We start from the raw sequence: 22,680 nt of genomic DNA on the forward strand, positions 1-22,680 counted from the left end.
CTGCCTGTATATAAAATGTCTATTACTAATACATATCTTAGAAGAATCTGGAAAGATTTTGGTGACCAGGAAAATTTTTTTTTTGTTTTTTAACTTTTTATTATGAAACTACTTCAGACTTACAAAAGAGTTGCAAAAATAGTATGAGGAATTCCTGTATACCCTTAACTCAGCTTCCCCAAATGTTAAATGTTGCACAATCACATTAAAATGATCAAAACTGAGAAAATAACACCAATAAATACCACTAACTAATCTACAGACCATATTCAGGTTTTGCCAACTGTCCACTAATGTCTTCCTTTCCTTGGACAAGGAGGCAACAACTCAGGATCACACAACACATTCGGTTATCATGTCTTCTCAGTCTCTTTGATCTGGGATAGTTTCTTAACTTTCCTTCGTCTGTCGTGACCTTGACACTTTTTCTCTTTTTCATCAGTAAGTATTTTCTGGGGAGATACTTTGACATTATGTAAAAATCCCATTTCTCTACACTCTAGCCCACTGATTTTAGCATCCATTAATGATTCTTGGTTGAAACAATGTTTACTATGTGTTTGGCAAATGGTGATTACCTGTTTCCATCACTTCTTCAACATTTATTCCTTGAAATTCTACTATAATGAAGAGCTTTCCCTACTCCACCAATTTTTTATGAGATGGCCTCATGGACATTATTTTTATTCCATGGGTTATAAATATGTTATTATCATGATTTATTTTGTTCCTTAAATCATCCCAGATTTGGTCACTGGGACCCCCTTCATATTGGTTCCTATGTTCTTTCAACATGCCCCCATCATTTTTTGACCACCTACTTTTTGGCATTACAAGATCGTTCCAGGTTCCTCTTGTTCTCTTTCTGTTTCAGACCCTGGAATCAGCCATTTCTCTAAGGAGCTTAGGTTTCTCTTTATTTTTTGGAAAAGTGTATTTATCAAACAAAATCTGGGCACCAAGTATGTTTGTTGCTACTGCAGTATCATTGTTTCTAGGCCCTCTCAGCAGACAGAGCTAGGAAATATATTTTTATGCACATAAATTAATATCTATATCTATATATATGCATACACCTCTCTTTATTTATCAAAAACCATTAGTTCATACTGAAACTTTTTAAAACCAGTTTGAGGTATAGTTGACAAATAAAATTATATATATTTAAAATGTACAACATGATTTGATACATGTATACATTGTCAAATGACTATCACAATTAGGTCAATTAATACATACACTTCTTCACATAAAAATTTTTTGTCTGTGCGGTGAGAATGCTTAAGATCTATAGACTTGGCAAATTTCAAGTATACGATAATAGTAATCTTAATCATAGTCACCATGCTGTATATCAGATCCCCAGAATTTATGCAAATAAAGTAAAACTGTTCTTCTTGCCCTCTTCATTGTGTCTATTCTCAGATTTTTGTTCCGGTGATGTGCTGGAACTTCTCCAATGGACTGCCAGACACCCACAAAGGTATTCTCACCTGTGAATGACTGTCAAAACTGATTCTGTGCTGGGACAACAGCAAAAAACTCTATTTACCTGTCCTGCTTCTGATACTTTTTATTCCAATCCAACATCATAGGGCTCATTCCAGCCTTCCTTCTTTTCTTATTTGTAATTCCTTCTGATGCTGCAAATACTAATAAAAGAATTAAAACTTATAAAGTACCTACCTTCTATCAGAACTGTGCCAAGAATAGTTACCTCCTATAGTAGGTAATATTTTTAGCTGGATTTTATAGAGAAGAGAGTGAGATATCAAGAGGTTAAGTAATATTGCCACTTATTGGTGATAGAGCCAAGATTGGGACCCTTGGAGTCTGACTTCAGAATTCATGTGCTTGACCACTATGCATAGCCTATTAATAAAACCTGAAGAAGCTAGCACAGTATAAACCAATCTCACCCATGCGTATAGATATTATAGTTTAACTAGAGGGGTTAAACACTTACGTGTAAATTTTCAAAAAATAAAGCTAGAAGAAAATATAAGCAAAGATTGATTCAATCTCAGAGTGAGACAGAACTCTTTGACCTTACAAATGTCCACTCCCTAGCTGCATCGGTCTCTCCAGGTTATACTCAACTCTTTCAGCAGTAACCAGGTTAAAAAAGAAATTGTGGCTGTATGTATTTTTTGTCAGAGATCATTCTTGGCTCATCTGCCTTCCTCCCTGTTTGAACTCTCTTTGCATTGCCTGCTCTGTCAGACAGATCAGCTTTGAACCTGAGATTCCTCTTCTCCTTGTTCTCTCTGATTTTGGCATCCTGACCCTAGACTATTGGTCTTGGCACTACTGACCCAGTAACTCCATAGGAAACTGACCTGGTAATTATCCTCTTGGCTCCATTTATCACAGCCTCATGCCTGCTTCCAGCCTGCCCACTCAGGGCTCTACCATGCCCCTCAGCCCCCCATCTGTCCAAGACAAGAGTTCTCGCCAAAATATACATGCAAACAAACAAGAAAAGATAGATAGGTTTGACTAAACGGTGGCACGTAAAACTTCTATTCTTCAAGACAACTTAAAATTCTATGATTCTATGTACAAATATGCCCAGGCACGTATGCAATAATTGATTTTTAAATTGCTAACATTTCTTAGTATTTAGTCTTTTCCTAATACTATCCCCCCCCTTTTTTTTTTACAAGTTTAGATTTTGAAAAATTTCAAACCTACAAGAACCTTGACAGTACAATGAATACCCACATACTCTTTACCTATATTCAACAATCAAGAATTGAATTTTCTGGGAGATGGGGGGGATGGAGTAACTGGGTGATGCGTATTAAGGAGGGCATGTGTGGTGATGAACAGTGGGTGTTATATGCAACTAATGAATCACTGAACTAATAAAAAACTAATGATGTACTATATGCTGGCTAATTGAACATAATAATAAAAAAAGAAATAATAAAAGAATTGAATTTTCCCAACAGATCTAAATATTTATTTTCTCTGCCCGCCCCCCAAAAATCATGTGCGTTTTGAATTTTGTTGCATACCACGTTTCAGGAGTCCCATGATCACCCATGTTTGGCGATTCGTTAGAAGTATTTATAAGACTCAATATCAGGTAACACTCATGGCGAAGGTTTACCACAGCAAAGGGTACAGAGAACAAGCAGCAGGAAAGAGATAATGCAGTCAGCAGAAGTCAGAGAGATCGGACACAAGTTTTCAAGTCCTTCCCTGTTTAGGGCCACATAGGATGTGCTTTCTCTCTAGCAGAGGACATGTGCAGAATGTCCTCATTCAGGGGAGTCAGTTCAAGTGTCAGGGTTTGAGGTTTTTATGAAGGTCTGGTCACATAGGCACATTCTGGTACATGACTGTACTGAAACTCAGGACCCTAACAATGAAACCAGTGCACACCAGCAATCTTGTTGTTTGTGCAAAGCAATTCTGACGAGCTGGTAAATCATACGCCATTGTTCCAGGTGTATATGACAAAATCATCAAAATTCAACATCAACTTCCAAAGACCATACACCCAGGGGTTGGCGATGGTCAGTTATGGGTCTAGGTGAGGATAAGGTTGGCAGACCTACTGTATTAAGTCCTCATATCACACCTTTGCTCGTGCTGTTCCTGACGTTTGAATTGCCTTTCCCAGATGCCTGGCTCAAGTCCCACATTATCTACAGCACCTGCACAAGGCCCTTCTTGGAGCAGGTATTTTGTAAACATGTGCACAGGGAAGGAATCTTGAGTGAAGCCTGCCCAGATCTATTCAATCCAGTGATCTCTTCCTCTCCACTGACTTTTCCATTTATTTTATAATTAATCATATAATGCCTAGAGATAGCTCTTCTACTCCTCCCTGATACTGTCATTAAATTTTTCAAGTTCATATGTTCTCCTTGACTATTTTGTTAAATGATGATCATTTCTGAGGTCCTTTATGTATATTCTGCTGCTCCTAGAACAGCGTATAGGTTGTAACATACACTTAAGTATTTGTTGATGCTGACTGATCACTGGTTCAAAAAGTACCTTTCTACAATTTAAGTTTTAATTAATATATGAATAGTAAGGAGTGAATTGGCTAGGGTTGGCTAGAACACATGCTGAAATGATTTTGCCCTGGTACTAAGTAACATAGGAAATTCAAGTCTTCCAGTCTTGTGAGAAAATAGTTAAAAATAAGAATGAATTTTCAAAGAATAACTGTTACAGAGAAAAGATGCCTTAGGAGTATCAGCTGTTAGAGATAGCATTGTCTCTATATGGCACTGGGTAACGATCACAGAGTTTAGAACTCCAGAAGGAAAAACAACCTGAGAAGTTCTTGTGAATGACTTACAAAAATGGAGGAGGAAAATGAGACTATCTCAACCCATCTAGTGTGTGTGTGTGTGGGGGGGTGTGGTTTAGGTGAAAGAAGTCATTGCAACACTAGAGGTCTACTAGAGGTCTACTGCCGCGAGTAGCAACAGCAGACAGGGAGAGCCGTGCGTCACACACATCTACATCACCAAGTTCTACCGCTCAGGCAGTGGCACAAGCCGCCAGGAGGGTGCTCATCACTAATTAGGATGGTGTTCCTCTGCTTTAGGGTGCACCAGAAGCATGCAGAAGCCTTGTAAAACACAGATTGCTGGCCCGGCTCCCAGAATTTTTGATTCAGTGGGTCTAGAGTAGGGCCAAATCATTTGCATTTTAAACAAGCTCCTGGGTCCTGCCGCAGGACCCCATCCTGCACTTTGGGTATCCAGGTGCTATACCACTCATGCACACAGAACAGTATGCACTTTCAGTATCCTAAGTGCAATTCTCAGCAACCAACTAGGTCCTAAGTAGCAGAAGTTAGACGTTATCACTTGTCACTCCATTTTTATTTTGGTCTGATCCACCTACACTAGGCCACTGTCTTTCCTATATGAATAGGAATGTCTTTTTGCTGCAGTGGCACTGCTCTTCAGAATCTATTTAATAATAGAATTTTATGCCAGAAAGTTGCGAATAATGACGTCAAAGTGTTTCTATTAACACTTAAAATTGCAACTGATACCATTTGTCAAGTTTTAATCAACCCTGCTATAAATTAGTCATCATAATGTAATAGTCAGATATCTCACCACAATTTGTTGTTTGAATAGCGTTCTCACAATTTGTTCTCTTTGTTCTTCTTTGAAGCTTCCCAGTAACGGAGAGAAGTGGAAAAATAACGGTGTCCACATTGCATGTGGTCAGTTTTTCACCTGGCACATGATGTCTGACAGACACGATGTGGAGTGAGCTATTACCAGCAATCTGTTCATTCTACCCTCCAGTAGGCACGGCAAATAGGATGTGTTCCAACTAGGCCGTAGGTCTCCTTGAGAACTAAATACTACATATGGCATTTGTTGAGTCATTTTATTGTCCACAAAACAGAAAGATATTTATCAGGAGCATCATTCACCAGGAAAACCCAGGAGCTTCAAATCTATAGATGATGATTAAGAGTGCAAACAGACCATCTTAACCAGTCCCCAATTCAATTAATTTCAATGTTTCAAGGACATGTATTTTGGTTATGATATTTGCTGCTATGGCATATTGGCATTTTTCCCCCCAGATCAATGTTAGCCCACCTCTGCTTATAAAAACCTTCAGACTTCCATTGTAATGGTATCGTGGGGGGAAGGGGGAGGAAATCCCAGAAAGTTCTCATGCCAGCTGTTCTGCATGGTCTCTGCAAGCTAAAAACAGGAGGTGGATCAAAGTTTATGTGCTACAAAATCTTAAGACATAAAAGTTTTAATTCTTCTTGTTTTTTGTAATATCCAATTTAACACACACAAGCCAAGGAAAGCAGGGAAAGAATAGGGAGGGTGGGGGAGGCTGAAGTAGGGTAGTTTGGGGCTGTTTGGCTCCACCCTTTCTTTTGATTACAGTCCTCTCCCACCCTCAAAGCACAGGACAAGTGACCCAGACTTGAGGTACCTCAACCTCCTGCCAGAGGGTTGGATCCAGGGGTTATTATCCAGAGCAGGCGACACAAATTGAGATAACCCACGTCTTTCCTCATCAGGTACTCAAGATCAAGCCCTGAGTTGGCTCCTAGCTCACCAGGGAGTATGCTTGAGCATCCCTCCCTCGGCACCCCCCCCATTGTCGCAGGCACGTGCTCTCTCTCTCTCTCATATAAATAAATAAATCTTAAAGAAATAAATTAAAATAGAGGAGCCCCCTGGCTCTGGGGTCATGGAGCTAGGACTTGAAGCTAAAAGGGCTGAATGCCTTGTAAAAAGTCTTTTCAGAAATAGAAGAGAAAGAGGCCAAAATGTAAGAAATAGACCTGTGAGGCAGAAACACAATGCAGAGGGAAAGAGAGACAGAAAAAGAGAATGAGAAGAGGTTTCAATATCCTTTGAGTCCTTGGGTCCAGAGTGCCTTGGTTGGATCCTTCCCTATTCTCACCAGGACCGCGATCTGCTAATGTCTGCTCTGCTTAAATTAATTTGAGTAGGATTTCTGCCCCTTGACTAATAGTAAGGCACACTGCATTTTCTCCATTTCTGAGTCATGGTAACTATTTTTAAAACCAATCTCACTTCCACCCTGGGAGGGAAAAAAAATACTGTGAGAAATAAAATTAGATTTAAACGTTATTAGTTAAAGGTGTCTGATATTTTGTCTGGAATTTGCTTAAAAATACACTGGTTTGATGTAAAGGTGTTCATACATTAATCTACATCCCAGAGGCAATGATTTAACATTTTTAACAGTCTGGTCAGGAGTCCACACCCCAGGTAGAGGTGATCAGTTAGCAGGTCCAAGGACCTTAATCACTAGTCCATCCCTCAAAGGAGGCTTGTGCAGTACTTTACATATTGCTATCTGAACCTGCACCAAGAGATAGCAGGTATTTTTTTTATAATGAACTATAACTACAGGCATAACGGTACTATCGGGCATAACTATACTACCCAGCTATTTCCACTTTGCATAAATGGAGGATAAGCACCTTGCAGCCCAGAAGCCCAACAGCCGTTGAGCACCCAGTGCCTCTAGCGTTAACTTGTTTCCTTCTGTGTCACCCTTCTTTTTTTTAAAGATTTTTTTTTTTATTTATTTATTCGACAGAGATAGAGACAGCCAGCGAGAGAGGGAACACAAGCAGGGGGAGTGGGAGAGGAAGAAGCAGGCTCCTAGCAGAGGAGCCTGATGTGGGGCTCGATCCCGTAACGCCGGGATCACGCCCTGAGCTGAAGGCAGACGCTTAACCGCTGTGCCACCCAGGCGCCCCGTGTGTCACCCTTCTTAATACAGAATTCTTCTACTTGAGATGATTGGAAGTTTGACTCATCCTGTCAGCCTACAGTGTATTGGCCTCCAAGTGAATCTTCCGGCAAGTTATCTTGCTAGATTGCCAAGAACAAGATGTGTGGACTTCACTGAGTTCAGAGGAACTGTGTGTGCGTGACCACTCTCTTCAGCCTCTTGGCTAATACATGTTGGTATCTGTGGAAAATTTAGGTCTGAGACTGGATTATGTCATAAGAAATCATAGTAATGATGCTGTAGGAGAGGAAGCATTATCCTAAGGAGAGTTCTGAACCACCTTCAATATCTGGAATTATTACCGTTATTTTTACTAGAAGAAGCTGGCAATTCATGAACTGACAAATTGGCTTGGATCAGATCTCAAAGATGAGAGAAGTTGCTCCATTCCCCCTGATGACTTAGATTCTCAAACTGTCTCTGGGATTTTATCCAGTCTGGTTTCGTGATGCCTGATTCTAGTTTCACAGTTCTATGATCTCTTTTTCCTGTTCTAATCCAGCTTAGTTTCTGGGCATTAGTTTTTATGTCTGCTTGCAGTCCACCTCTGGTTTTGCACTTAGACCAACTCACACATTCAAACGCTGTGCAGATCCACCTCTCCCCTTCTAGCCCCAGACCTGTTTCACCTAACATTGAAAGAGTTTATTTTTAATTTGAATATGGAAAACCTCTATCACTGTACGTATCACTAGCAATAATCTGTCCATAATTAGAGTATCCCACATTTTTACATAAAAGCAGAATTTCTATAACTAAAAAAAGAGTCTTCAAGGACTCTTTCTTTAAAGATTTGCTTATTTATTTTAGAGAGAGAGAGAGCATGAGTGGGGTGGAGAGGGGCAGAGGGGAGGGAAAGAGAGAGAGAATCTCAAGCAGACCCTCTGCTGAGCTCAGAGCTTGATGCAGGGCTTGATCCCACAACACTGAGATCATGACATAAGCCTAAATCAAGAGTGAGCTGCTTAATTGACTGAGCCACCCAGGCACCCCAGAAAAGTCTTTAATCTTAAATACTATTTCACCATGTAATTTCTTGAGCTTCAGCTGTAAATACGTGTTCCTGAAGCAGAGACCTTTTTCTTTGGAGGCAGGCTAATTTGCTCATGCAGCAGCATCTTTGGCCCAGTTCTTAGCCATTCACTTTAAAAGACTGAAAACAGAAAGGTTATTCCACCTCCATTAGGAAAACTACATTTATCTTCTCACCTATTAGAAATCATTTCCATCATCTTTGTATTGGCCTGAAGAAAAGTATACATGGACCCAAAAAGCAATTAAATGGGAGCTTCCCCCAAGGGGATGGGGAGGAGGGTTTGGCAGAGATCTGTGTCCCACTTATACACAAGGTGTGGATGGGGAGCTGTCTGCATGGAGTCCCAGAAGGGTGCTGGCTTGGGAAACCTGCCCACGCTTGAGTCTGGCATGAGGAAGTAGAGTCACCTGTTTTCAAGGGACTGTTTCTGATTATGGAACACCTGAAGTCGTAACCACCCTGGCCTTCCCTAAATGTTCTAGACTTTTTTTTTTTAATGATTTTTTATTATATTATGTTAGTCACCATACAGTACATCCCCAGTTTCCAATGTAAAGTTCGATGATTCATTAGTTGCGTATAACACCCAGTGCACCATGCAATACGTGCCCTCCTTACTACCCATCACCGGTCTATCCCATTCCCCCACCCCCTCCCCTCTGAGGCCCTCAGTTTGTTTCTCAGAGTCCATAGTCTCTCATGCTTCATTCCCCCTTCTGATTACCCCCCCTTTCTTTATCCCTTTCTTCCCCTACCGATCATCCTAGTTCTTATGTTCCATAGATGAGAGAAATCATATGATAATTGTCTTTCTCTGCTTGACTTATTTCACTTAGCATTATCTCCTCCAGTGTCGTCCATGTTGCAGCAAATGTTGAGAACTCGTTCTTTCTGATAGCTGAGTAATATTCCATTGTATATATGGACCACAGCTTCTTTATCCAGTCATCTGTTGAAGGGCATCTCGGCTCCTTCCACGATTTAGCCATTGTATTACCCCAGGACTGCAGCAATATTTATCATACAACTGTATCATGGAACAAATTCACACATATCATGAGTAAATGCACAATTAAACAAATCTAGATAAAGTTATTTATAAGGTAGTTAAGCCAACAATGACTTCTTGTTTTTCAACAATGGCTTCTTGAGGATATCTTTTTTAAACACTATGTATTATGGAAGGTTGCAACTATATGAAGTAGATGGATACTTTGGCTACATCAGAGATTTCTAAGCAACGGGTTTGGTTCTAGCTCATTGAGATATTGACTGCTCTAAGTCCTTGAAGCAGCTGGTCAGAACCCCTGGCTGCTTATTGTCAGCTGTAAGCTTCTTGCCCCAGTATGCAATACAAACACTGTATTATCATTTCTATGTGTGCCATTTTGTTGAGAAGCCTTGGTTCATATGATCAATAATGGTTTAGTGCAAGGGGGAATGATGTTCTTTAGCTGCATCTCCTACTGACCATATTATTTTAAACAGTTGCTACCTGAATTCAAGAAATAATTTATCAGATGGAAGGGCAGAGCCAGAATAAAAGCAAGATTCATCCCAGGAGTTATCGACGTTCCTATGGTATTAGATACTCAGTAAAGCTTCTGGATAGCACTTCTATCCAGATATAAAGATGTCAAATAGTATTTCAGGAAACAGTTTTTTCCCCTAGTTCTATAATCATAGAAAAGTAGAGATTAAAAGCTGAACAGAAGTAAAATTTAGAAACCGAGCAGAAGTAAAATTTAGGAACTGAGTCCAACCATTCTTTTCCCACCATGGAGGTCAAAACTGTCAGAGAGTCTCTGATTCACCCTGGGACTCTATCTGGTGTTCCTTCCTTCTTCCTTCCCTACTTTGTCATTCAATCGAAGTGTCCTGATTTAGGAGGGTTAGGCTTTCTGTACTCTCTGTCTCTCTATAATTAGAGAGGAAATAGTACTAGGAAAGTAATTTTTCCATCCTGGTTACACACTGAAAATCACCTGGAGAATTTTTTTCCCAAAAATCTATCACTTGAGTCTTAGCCCAAATCAGTAGTTCTTAAATGTGGCCCCCAGACCAGCAGCATCCGCATTACCTAGGACTTGCTAAAAATGCAAATTATTGGACCCCACTTTAGTTCTATTGAATCAGAAATTCTGAGGTTGGTGCTAATTTATTACTTAGCAATAGATTTAACCAAGAAGCAGCAAAACTTACTGACTGAAAATTAAAAACACTGCTGAAAGAAGTTACAGAAGACTTAAATAAATGGAAAGCTATCTCATATTTATGGATTGAAAGACTTGCTATTATGAGGATGACAGTATTTCTCAAAGTGATCTACAGATTCAGTGCAATCCCTATCAAAATTCCAAGCCTTTTTTGAAGAAATAGAAAAGCCAATCCTCAAATTCATATATGGTCTCAAGGAATCCCAAATAGCCAAAACAATCTTGAAAAAAAAGAACAAAGATGGGAAACTTACTTTCCAATTTCAAAACTTACTACAATACTATAGTAATCAAAATACTGTGGTTTTTGCATAAGGAGAGATATTTAAATCAATGAAATAGAATTCATAGTCTAGAAATAAACACATATACCTACAGCGAATTGATTTTTCACAAAGGTTTCAAAACCTTTCAATGAGGGAGAGAACAGTCTCTTCAACAAATAGGTCTGGAAGAACTGGATATCCATGTGCAAAAAAATGAAGTACATTTATATACGAAAATATACAAAAATGTATTCAAAATGGTTGAAGGACCTAAATATGCAAACTATAAAACTATAAACAATAGAACTCTCAAAACAGGGGCACCTGGGTGGTGCAGTTGGTTAAGCATCTGACACTTGGTTTCAGCTCAGGTCACGATCTCAGGGTTGTGAGATTGAGCCCTGTGTTGGGTTCTGCGCTCAAAGTGGAGTCGGATTGAGATTCTTTCTCCCTCTCCCTCTGTCCCTCCTGCTCGTGATCTCTCTTTCCCTCTCTAAAATAAATAAATAAATAAATAAATCTTTTAAAAAAATCTCTCAGAAGAAAACATAGGAGAAATCGTCATGCCTTTGTCTTAGTTAATTCAGGCTGCTACAACAGAATACCATAGACTGGGTGGCCCATACACAACCAAACACCTCTTGCTCATAGCTGTGGAGGCTGGGAAATCCAAGATCAAGGTATGGGCAGATAAGTGGTTAGCACTCATTTTAAAAATGAGCAAAGGACTTGAACGAACTTTTCTCCAAAGAAGATACACAAACAGCCAACAAGCATATGAAAAGATGTTCAACATCATTAGTCATTAGGGAAATACAAACTAAAACCACAATGAAATACCACTCCACACTCACTAAGTTGGCCATATTTTTTTTTTCAAAGATTTTATTTATTTATTTGACGGAGAGCGAGAGAAAGCACAAGCAGGGGGAGCAGCAGTTGGAGAGGGAGAAGCAGGTTCCACACTGAGCAGGGAGAAAACAATCCCATTTAAAAATGCACCCAAAATAATAGTAAGAATAAACTTAACCAAGGGGGTGAAAGATGTGTACTTTGAAAACTATAAAACATTGATGAAAGAAATTGAAAATGACACTAACAAATGAAAGATATATTCCATGCTCACGGATTGGAAGAACCAATATTGTTAAAATGTCCATATTACCCAAAGCAATCCACAGATTTAATGTAATACCTATCAAAATAACAACAACATTTTTTTGTAGATCTAGAACAAATAATTTTAAAACTTGTATGGAGTCACAGAAGACCCCAAATAGCCAAAGCAATCTTGAAAAAGAAAAACAAAACCGGAGGTATCTCAATCCCAGATTTCAAGATTTACCACAAAGCTGTAGTAATCAAAACACCAGTATGGTACTGGCACAAAAAATATACACATAGATCAAGAGACAGAATAGAGAGCCTAGAAATAAACTCATGATTATATGGTCAGTTAATCTTCTACTAAGTATGCAAGAATATGCAATGAGAGAAAGTCTCCTCAACAAATGGTGCTGGGAGAAGAAAAACAACTACTAATCATCCAACTAAAAAATGGGCTAGAGGACATGAACAGACATTTTCCTTTTTTTTTTTTAAAGATGTTATTTATTTATTTATTTGAGAGAGCAAGAAAGAATAAGAGAGGGGGCGGGGAGAGGGAGAAGCAGGCTCCCTGCCGAGCAGCAAGAAGCCAAGACAGGGCTTGATCGATCCCAGGACCCGGGGATCATAACCTGAGCTGAAGGCAGACTCTTAACCGACTGAGCCACCCAGGCACCCCTGAACAGACACTTTTCCAAAGAAGATATATAGATGGCCAACAGACCCATGAAAAGATGCTCAATGTCACTCACTATCAGGGAAACGCAAATCGAATCCACAATGAGGTATCAACTCACACCTGTCAGAATGGCTAAAATCAAAAACACAAGAAACAAGTGCTGGTGAGGATGTGAAGAAAAAGTGACCCTCGTGCAATGTCGGTGGGAATGCAAACTGGTGCAGCCACTGTGGAAAACAATATGGAGCTTCCTTAGAAAATTAAAAATAGAACTACCATATGATCCAGTAATTCCACCACTGGATATTTACCCAAAGAATATAAAAACACTAATTTGAAAGGATATATGGACCCCTATGCTTATTGCATTATTATTTACAATAGTGAAATTATGGAAGCAGCCTAAGTGTCCGTCTGCCATTTGCAACATGGTTGGATCTAGAATGTATTATGCTAAGTGAAATAAGTCAGAGAAAGACAAATGCCGTATGATCACAGTAAAATTTAAGAAATTTAGGAAACAAAACAAATGAACAAAGAAAAAAAAAAAAAGAGACAAACCAAAAAAACAGACCCTTGACTACAGGGAACAAACTGATGGCTACCAGAGGAGAGGTGGGCGAGGAGACCAGTGAAGCGGGTGAAGGGGATTGGGAGCGTACTTGTGATGAGCACTGGATAATGTGTGGAATTGCTGAGTCGCTATATTGTACACCTGAAACTAATATAACACTGTATGTTAACTATAGTAGAATTAAAATAATTAAATAATTAAAATAATAAATACGTTTAAAAATGGCTATTAATTTACGTGAATCTTACCTCAATTAAAAAAAACCTTTCAGGCAAACATATAAGGTAAGAGATGCAAAAGTGGGGGCGCCTGGGTGGCACGGCTGTTGAGTGTCTGCCTTCGGCTCAGGGCGTGATCCCGGTGTTATGGGATCGAGCCCCATATCAGGCTCCTCCGCTATGAGCCTGCTTCTTCCTCTCCCACTCCCCCTGCTTGTGTTCCCTCTCTCGCTGGCTGTCTGTCTCTATCTCTGTCAAATAAATAAATAAAATCTTTAAAAAAAAAAAAAAGAGATGCAAAAGTGGATGGGAGGACATGCTGGATGCCGTTAGATGTCTGTAGTTCTGCAGTTGTTTGTTGAGTATATGACTCCTCGTCTTTGGGGATGTCCAGAGAGAGCGTTATGCAAGGGGAGATGGCTCAGACATATTCAAGTGGAAACACAAACAAGAACATTGTGTTTTGTAAAGTTCACAGGACAATATTTTTCTCTGAGATAAATAAAGGCTGTAATGTTGTAAGAACCTTGGGACATTTATAACTAAAGTTCCAGAGGAAGAAAAAGGAAGAAGCAATCATGTTTTTCAAGGGAAAGTCCAAACTAGCCCAACTAGTTCAGAAGGCAACTTTCAGTGAGTATTGGTTATACAGCTCGTTTCCTCCAATCTTGAGGGTTTCAGCAATAGGGATCCCTGGGTGGTCTGGTTTGGGTACTTCTCCCCTTGTGTTATGCTGCTCAAAATATCAAGTCCCTGATTGCACAACATTGTGAATGTACTTGATGTTACTGAATTGTGCACTTAAAAATGGTTAAAATGACAGGGTTCCTGGGTGGCATGGTCGTTGAATGTTGAACTCTTGGTTTCAACTCAGGTGGCAATCTCAGGGTCATGAGGTCAGGCCCTGTGTTGGGCCCTCTCTCTCCCCCTCTGCCCCTCCCCTCACTCACATGCTCTCTCTCAAATAAATAAATAAATCATAAAAAATGTAAAAAATGGTTAAAATAACATATTTTATGTTATATATATATCCACAATAAAGAAAAAATTAACAATAATCTTAACATAGCCAAATACTGAAAATTTCAGTAGAGTAATTTTAGAGCAATGAAACATAAATATATAGCTTTTAATCTTTTTAGGGATTAAATGATACATGATAATATATAGACTTAAATAAATCTGATCAAGTTAAATAAAATTGATGCAACAATGTTTGACTTTGGGAGTAACAGAGATAGACAGAGTTACAGAAACACAGGTCACCAGACCTTGACATTTCTTTTTTCCTCCAGTGAAGAAAATACTTTTTTTCAGGTGTTGTCAGTTTCAGTACTGGGCACTGAAAGGACTTTTAAACGTATCATTTCTAGCACAAAGCAGTATTTTCATCAAACTAACTTGTATTAGTATAATGGCTTATATTGGTAATACAGGGAAAAATATTCCTTGATATTATATCTGTAAGATTTGTTTCAAAAAACCCTGCAACCTGGAGGAAATGGAGAAGTATATAGATAAGTCAGAATAATCATTGTTAAGAATTAGTTAGAGTTTATGGAGATTAATGTATTGTTCTTTCCACTTTTGTGTATGTCTACATTCTCCACAGTAAGAATTTTTATTAAATCTTAAAAAAAAAAAAGAGTTTCAGAACAGAAAGTGTAGCTTGGTCTAGTTTTGTCTCATGCCCACCCCTTGACTACACAAGGAAGTAAGAGGGAAGTGTAGGGGGAAACCCTAGGGTGCTCATTTGGTTTCTGTACCAGGGGAGCACTTGGATTTACTGTCCTGTCAGTGAGACATTGCGGTAATTTCTCCCTCTCCCTCTGCCCCTCACCACCACCCACTCTCTTTCTCTCTCAAATAAATAATTCCTTAAAAAAAAAAAGAAGTCACCATGCTTTGCTATTTGCTTGCCACCATCCCAGTTTACATACCCTGTCCCAGTATAATGTAGTATTTATATCACTTTTCACTCTTAAAATGGTCAGTTTGGGGGCACCTGGGTGCTCAGTGGGGGGAGCCTGCTTCTCCCTCTCCCTCTGACCTTCCTCACACACTCATGTGTGCCGCATGCTCTCTCTCTCACTCTCTCAAATAAATAAAATGAAATCTTAAAAAAAAATCATGTAAGTGAAGATGAACATAACTACACAAATATTCAGGAAGAATTGATCCTTGCTTGTAATTAAAAAATTTAAAACCACCAATGTCCACCTCTTAAATGAACAAAACATTAAAATAATTTAATAGATTAGAGACATTATTAAAATAATGTAATAGATTAATTTGATTAGATTAGGGGCAAGATGCTGTTGGCATGGTACACTGATAAGCTCTTTCTGAAAAGTGATTTGGCAATCTCCATCAAGAACCAGAAAATGTTTGATTTCTTCATTGTGATTCAGTTACCTTTGACTCAATAATCTCACTTCTGGGAATCAGTCCAAAAAAATAATTCATAATATATTTAAATATAATAAATCATATTAAAATTATATAAAATGCATTAAATTACTACAAATAAATACATAAAAAACATTATTGTAATTGTAAAATGCTAGAAGCAATCAAAATATCTAAAAATAGAATATAGATTAAGTAAATATTTGCACTTAATGGAATATTATAAAGCAATTTAAATGACTGGTTACTTATTCATTAAAGCAAAAAATAAAATAGTTGTCAAATTGTCCCCAAAGGGTTAAACTAATTTGTACCCTTCCCAACTTTGTATTTGTATGTCCATGACAATGCACATTATCATTTTTAAAAAGCTGTCAGTGGTAGGAATGCATGGGTGGCATAGTTGGGTTAAGTATTCAACTCTTGCTTGGTTTTGGCTCCGGTCATGATCTCAGCATCCTGACCTCAGGGTCATGGGACCAAGCCCCAAGTCGAGCCCCACATAGGGCTCTGCACTCAGCCTGCAGTCTGAGTGGGATCCTCTCCCTTTCCCCTCCCTCCACGCTCGCTCTCTCAAATAAATAAATAAATCCTTAAAAAAAAATAGTTGTCAGTGGTATCATGTGTTGTTTTATATCTTACTTTCATGATGGAAAAATGGTAAAATTACACTTTTAAAATATTATGTCAATTAGGGAGGAATGTATATATATGTCATCATTGAATATCCGTGTTTTTATTTCTTTTCACTTCTATTATTTTATGTGGCTTAAATTCTGAATTGGGTTAATTCATGATAGTTTTTTCCTTAAAAGGAACTATTCTTTGAGGGTCTAATACTATCTAATATTTTCCCTCTTACTTAATCCTATATATTTCATTCACTTAATCCTGATTATCCACGAAGAAAGAATTCTCGTTTGTGTATATTTGTATTCATCTAAATAAGGAATCATATTTAAAATAGATCATGACATTGGAGGGGGCCCTGAACACTGGGACTTGGCTGGCATGCAGACCCCTCCTTGCTGCTTGGCACACAGTGGTTGCTTAATAAATGTAAGTTTTATTGTTAAAAAAATAAAATAAATAAAATAAAAGAGATATGAGCCAGAGCGCCTGGGTAGCTCAGTATGTTGAGCATCTGCTTAGGCTCAGGTCATGATCCCAGGGTCTTGAGATTGGGGCTGAGTTGGGCTCCCTGCTCAGCATGGAGTCTGCTTCTCCCTCTCTCTCTGCCCCTCCCCCTGGCTCATGCTCTCAATCTCTCTCTCACATGAATAAATTTAAAAATCTTAAAAAAAACCTCAACAACCCCCCCCCGATATCCTGAGCCTTTAAAATATTCTAATATTTAGTCCCAGTAATTATATTTCAGAAAACAAATGCTAGGGTTATAATCCAAAATGGTTATAGTATTTCAAAAGTATCAAATAATTGAGAAAATTTTAGAAAATTTTATTTATAAGGTGTTTAAGAACATGGGAAAATGTTATAATATTAAGTAGAAAAGCAGGAGATTAAGCTTGAATATTTATTATAATCATAACTATGCAAAATAAATTTATCATGATCATAACAATGTAAAGCAAGCATTTCAAATACTGCAAAATTTCTAAAATGTTAGCCTGGTTATACTCAAAGCATGAGAGAAAAATTTTCTTTTTTCTCTTTACTCACTTGTATCTTCCAAATTCCTTTTAGAGTGAGCATGCATTACTTTTATATCTAGAAAAATAAAAATACATAAAGACTACTTTAGTTGAAATTCACAGAAACACAACTCAAATTAATTTAAGCCAAAAAGGGAAAGGATTTGAACAGAGAGGGAGAAGGAGGGAAAGAGAAGTTCATGGAAAGATTTGGTTTCAAGCCCAGGTGGAAATTATATCATCAAGTCTCTCTCTTCCACCCTCCCCCAAATCTCAGCTCAGCCTCCTCTGTGTAGTGACCTCATTTTCTTCCCTCTTCCAGACTGCCAGAGAATTAGGTTGCCCACAGCTCTAGGCTTACAGCATCTGCTGTAGGAATCTCATTGCAAAGAGACCTGTCTCCCCCAATGTCTACATATCAAACCCTGTGAGGGACTCACAGCCTCTGTGTGGGTCTCATGCCCACCTCTATACTCATCACCATGTCTGGGGAATGCAGGATTAAGATTGGGTGGGCTTCTGGCATGTGCCCATATCTGTCCCAGAAGAGAGAATCTGGTACCACAAGAAAGAAATAGCATTATGGCCATCCAAATTAAGGAAGGTATCGGGCAGCACTTACGCTATCACAGTTCACCGTTACCATTCACACTTTTGCCTTTCTGAAAGGCAAATTCCAAAAATGTCCCACCCTGAATTTAATTTAACAGCCCCACGTACTGTTCATCTCGCAACAAGACAACGTAAGGTCTCATCCAGTGACTACCTCGTCTTAAAGTCTAGTATCTCTGGGCCATAGGCTTTCCTCCTGGTCAGGTGGAAAGGGGGCTCCTCCTGGGCCTACAATAGAAATAGCATCCCAATTGCTTCCCTTGCAGTGAAGTAAGTTCTTCAGTGATTCAACCTTGCTGCCCCTAGATCCGCACATGTGGGAAACAAGTCTCCCTTCCCCATCATGTTCTAGGATGGCAGCGCCTTAGCCCCCAACTTCTTGTTGCTCTCATTATGGAGCCTGGATATTAGGCTTTGAACGGTCAAGGGCTTTGTTTCCAAGTTGGGTTTTTCTGGCAATACGATCCTCTTCAGATCTCAGCTGGTTTTTTGCCAATTTCATATGTGGAGATTTCATAAACTAAGCACCAATACCAGAAATGTTGCCTTGTCCCCATAGTTTCATTTTCTTAGCAATAGATCTCAGCTTTGCCCACCCTGTGGGCTCTCTCCCATGATGGTTAACCTGCCCCTAGTCTGCCATGGACATGACTTCTAATTATACTTGGCAGGGAAGAGCACAGCTGTATAAGAGAAAGGGGCAATGGAGACACGGTTCCCTAATTTTTACCGAGTCTCTGGTGTGTTTCCTGCCTCATGCTTTTGTATTAATTTTAGATTGAGACACAGGGTTCAGCTTTTTCAACTCAGCAAGAATTATTTGACTCTCAGTGGTCCTGGAATGCTTGCTAGAGGCAGAAGGGGTCTCACCGTTGGCTGTTGCCTTCATGCTTTCAGACAGGTGAGTGTGGATTCAAGCTTGTCCCTTCCTCTTAGCCCAGCGGGGTTCTTCCTCGCTCCTCCACGTTCGGCTTCTCCACGTTCGCGCGATCCTGGTATGTCCGTATGTCCACAGAAACCGGGTGCCTTTTTTGATTGGACCAGGTCATGTGTGCCCACCTCCGATCGCACAAGGCCGACTGGAGAGGCGCAGGAGGGCTGGACATCCATGCTGAGGTCGACTAGGAGCTACCATTTTACCTTTATTTTTAAAAGAAGTTAGCACTTCGTATAAAAATTAGCCAATTTAAAACTGAAAATGTATGAGTAGAAAAGATTCTTAGGATCACACCCTCATGCTTAAAAATTGCAGGGTGATCTCAAACAGAATGAGAAAGAGCCGGAACCAGAGAACGAGGAAAGCTGAAGACTTTGCCACCCCACTTCACAACCTCAGAAAGGCAAGAGCTGATTGTGTAAATTCTCAGCGACTTCCTTCGCTTTGCACAACCGACAGCTCCCGCATGTTTGACGGGTACAGTCTACATTTAAAAAGCACTTTTATTTAAAAGGTGCATCTGTCAGTGCGTGATCCATCATTCTTTTTTTTTTTAATTTTATTTTATTATATTGTGTTAATCACCATACAGTACATCCCCAGATTCCGATGTAAAGTTTGATGCTTCATTAGTTGCGTATAACACCCAGTGCACCATGCAATACGTGCCCTCCCTACTACCCATCACCATTCTTATCCACATGTTTTGTGTTTATAAAATATTCTGTTATTAAAATCTTTTTAAGATTTTTATTTATTTATTCGACAGAGATAGAGACAGCCAGCGAGAGAGGGAACACAAGCAGGGGGAGTGGGAGAGGAAGAAGCAGGCTCATAGCAGAGGAACCTGATGTGGGGCTCAATCCCATAACGCCAGGTTCACGCCCTGAGCCAAAGGCAGATGCTTAACCGCTGTGCCACCCAGGCGCCCCATAATCTTCTAGCTTTATATTAGCATTTAGTGACTTCCTATACTGGCAACCTAGAGGATTTCCTCTTCAGTCGAGAGCCCTCTGTCATTTTTGAACCTCCTCACCCGGAAGCTCTTTCGGTTCCAGCCTTTTTGGTTTTGCATCTTGCTTCTATGCCTTGTTTTCCCCCATAGTCCCAAATCCAATCCGGCTCCCTGGACTTGTGGGTCTGCCCCTCTTATTCATGGAGATAGACTGGAAAATATAACTTCAACATTCTGCTAATTTTTTTTTTCAGTTAAAAAAATATAATCTTTTTTATTGTGGAGCAATTTTAGATTTACAGAAAAGTCACAAAGGTATCATGGAGAGTCCCTGTATGTCCTTCATCCAATGTCACCTAACGTTAGCATCTTACCTAGCCAGGGTGCATTTGTCAGAACTAGGAAATTAACATTGGTATGTTACTATTAACTAAACTCCAGGCCCTATATGGATTTCACCAGTTTTCTACTAATGTTCTTTTCTATTCCAGGATCAAATCCAGGGTAGCACATTGCATTTAATCTGCTAAATTTTAAAACAAGATATTTTTCAAGTCCTTTCCAGTTAAGCTATGACAATTATGAGGAATGTGGCATTTTAATATTTAAGATAAAATATTCATCAGCAAAAACAACACAAGTTGTCAAGATGCCACTTGTTCTGTGATTATGAGCTCCTCTAGGGAAGAGTCTCTATTATTTGTTTGGCGTGTTTTATTTTTTTTATTTTTTTTTATTTTTTTTTAAAGATTTTATTTATTTATTTGACAGAGACAGAGACAGCCAGTGAGAGAGGGAACACAAGCAGGGGGAGTGGGAGAGGAAGAAGCAGGCTCATAGCAGAGGAGCCTGATGTGGGGCTCGATCCCATAAAGCCAGGATCACACCCTGAGCCGAAGGCAGACGCTTAACCGCTGTGCCACCCAGGCGCCCCTAGCGTGTTTTAGCTATATATAGTTTCATACATTCACTTCAGGATGTAGTTTTCACAGCAATAAGAGTTGAGAAAAGTATAAGAAAATTGAAAACATTCTAACTTAGTAGAAAAACTTTAATTCTTCCTAATGGAGTAGAGTTGGGATTTTATTCCAGTGACATGCTTACAAAGGTAGTGGGAATATAATTTCTGAGTACATTACAGATCGGTTCCAAACATCATAGTGTAAGCCAGAGAAACCACAAAAGACCACAGAAACTGATTCCTGTCCAACCAACTTCTCTGGGGGGAAAAGCATGTCAACAAAACCCAAAAGTTCTCGCTAGGAAAAGAAAGCTCTCTCCAGGAGTAATATCTGGAATAATTTGGAGGAAAGTTAAAAGTGGCTATGCAATTTTACACAAAGATCTTTATTTTTTTTTAAAGATTTTATTTATTTATTTGACAGAGATAGAGACAGCCAGTGAGAGAGGGAACACAAGCAGGGAGTGGGAGAGGAAGAAGCAGGCTCATGGCGGAGGAGCCTGATGTGGGGCTCGATCCCATAACGCCGGGATCACGCCCTGAGCCAAAGGCAGACGCTTAACCACTGTGCCACCCAGGCGCCCCTACACAAAGATCTTTAGACCTATAGAAGCTATCTTGATAGAAGAACTTTTTAAAAAAAATTTGCAAGTGTCTTTCATTTTAAGAGAACAATTTCATGGGTATTATAACAAAAGAGCAATAAAGAATTCACCTTGAAGTCAATTCAAGGACTTTTCTAACCCGAGAGAAATACAGAACTTTGGTAAGTATATATTCCATAAAGTTCCTGCCACAATTAGTAGTTATTTTCAGCACAGCAATCACATGTAAAATTCCTGTAGAATCTCTTCCTCCATCCCAGAAAAAAAGATTCAAGACTTATTTAAATTATTTTGTAAAACTTAAAGAAAGCAAAGACAGGTGAGAAAAGCAAAGGGAAATAACAAAATATTTTGCCAAGCATTAGCCTATAAGTTAAGAAGGCAAACAGGATATTATGTATTTAGATTTTTGTTTAGCAATTTGTATTCTGGAGGAATAGGGAATATAGTAATTTAGCTAATTAACTTATGAAAGAAAGAAAAACTGAACATTTACATAGCATCTTACTGCTTCTTACTTATTTCTCATTATAATATATTGAATAGTTAAGGGGCAACGTATAATTTAGTCACAGTGGCCATGGGTGCTGGCACAACGTATACAATGCCTGCCTAATTGTCCTCTGAAGCCACTTCAAATGTAACCACCTCCGTGAAGTGTTCAGATTACTTCCAGGCCCTCCATCAAAGAAGAATCTGCCCTCTTTCTTCTGTGCTTCCAAGATATGTGACCAATTTTACATACTTCTATAATAGCACATCACATTGTCACCTATTTTAGGAGTACCATCTTATCCAATATTTTATCTTCATAGGTAAGTGGCAGTGTTATAGGCTGAGTTGCTTCTTTCCCTCTTCCTCCAATTCATCTGTTGAAGCCCTTACCCCCAGTTACTCAGAATGTGATTGTGTTTGGAGATGGGATCTTTAAACAGGTGATTTAGTTCAAGTGAGGTCTTTGGGGTGGAGCCTAATCCAATCTGTCTTTATAAGAAAGTTGTGCATGCAGAGAGACATAGGACTGAGCATGCACACAGGAAAGACCCCATGAGGACATGGCAAGAAGGCTGCCATCTGCAAGTCAAGGAGAATGGGCTCAGAAGAAACCACACCTGCTGACATCTTGATCTTAGACTTCCAGCCTCCTGAAAGGTGAGAAAATGAAT

The 22,680-nt window shown here is 39.2% G+C and overlaps 1 long non-coding RNA gene across 1 annotated transcript; it reads right to left on the reverse strand.

The window, feature by feature from the left end:
- Nucleotides 1-9,213: 9,213 nt before the first annotated feature.
- Nucleotides 9,214-19,190, reverse strand: LOC109488403. The gene is made up of 3 exons (XR_002141381.2): nt 18,927-19,190; nt 17,473-17,520; nt 9,214-9,350 (listed from the first exon to the last, which is right to left on the reverse strand). It is a non-coding gene; the product is annotated as an uncharacterized LOC109488403 (long non-coding RNA).
- Between the last annotated feature and the right edge of the window lie 3,490 nt (nt 19,191-22,680).

Source organism: Ailuropoda melanoleuca, chromosome 4, assembly GCF_002007445.2.
Source record: "Ailuropoda melanoleuca isolate Jingjing chromosome 4, ASM200744v2, whole genome shotgun sequence".
Taxonomy (NCBI): domain Eukaryota; kingdom Metazoa; phylum Chordata; class Mammalia; order Carnivora; family Ursidae; genus Ailuropoda; species Ailuropoda melanoleuca.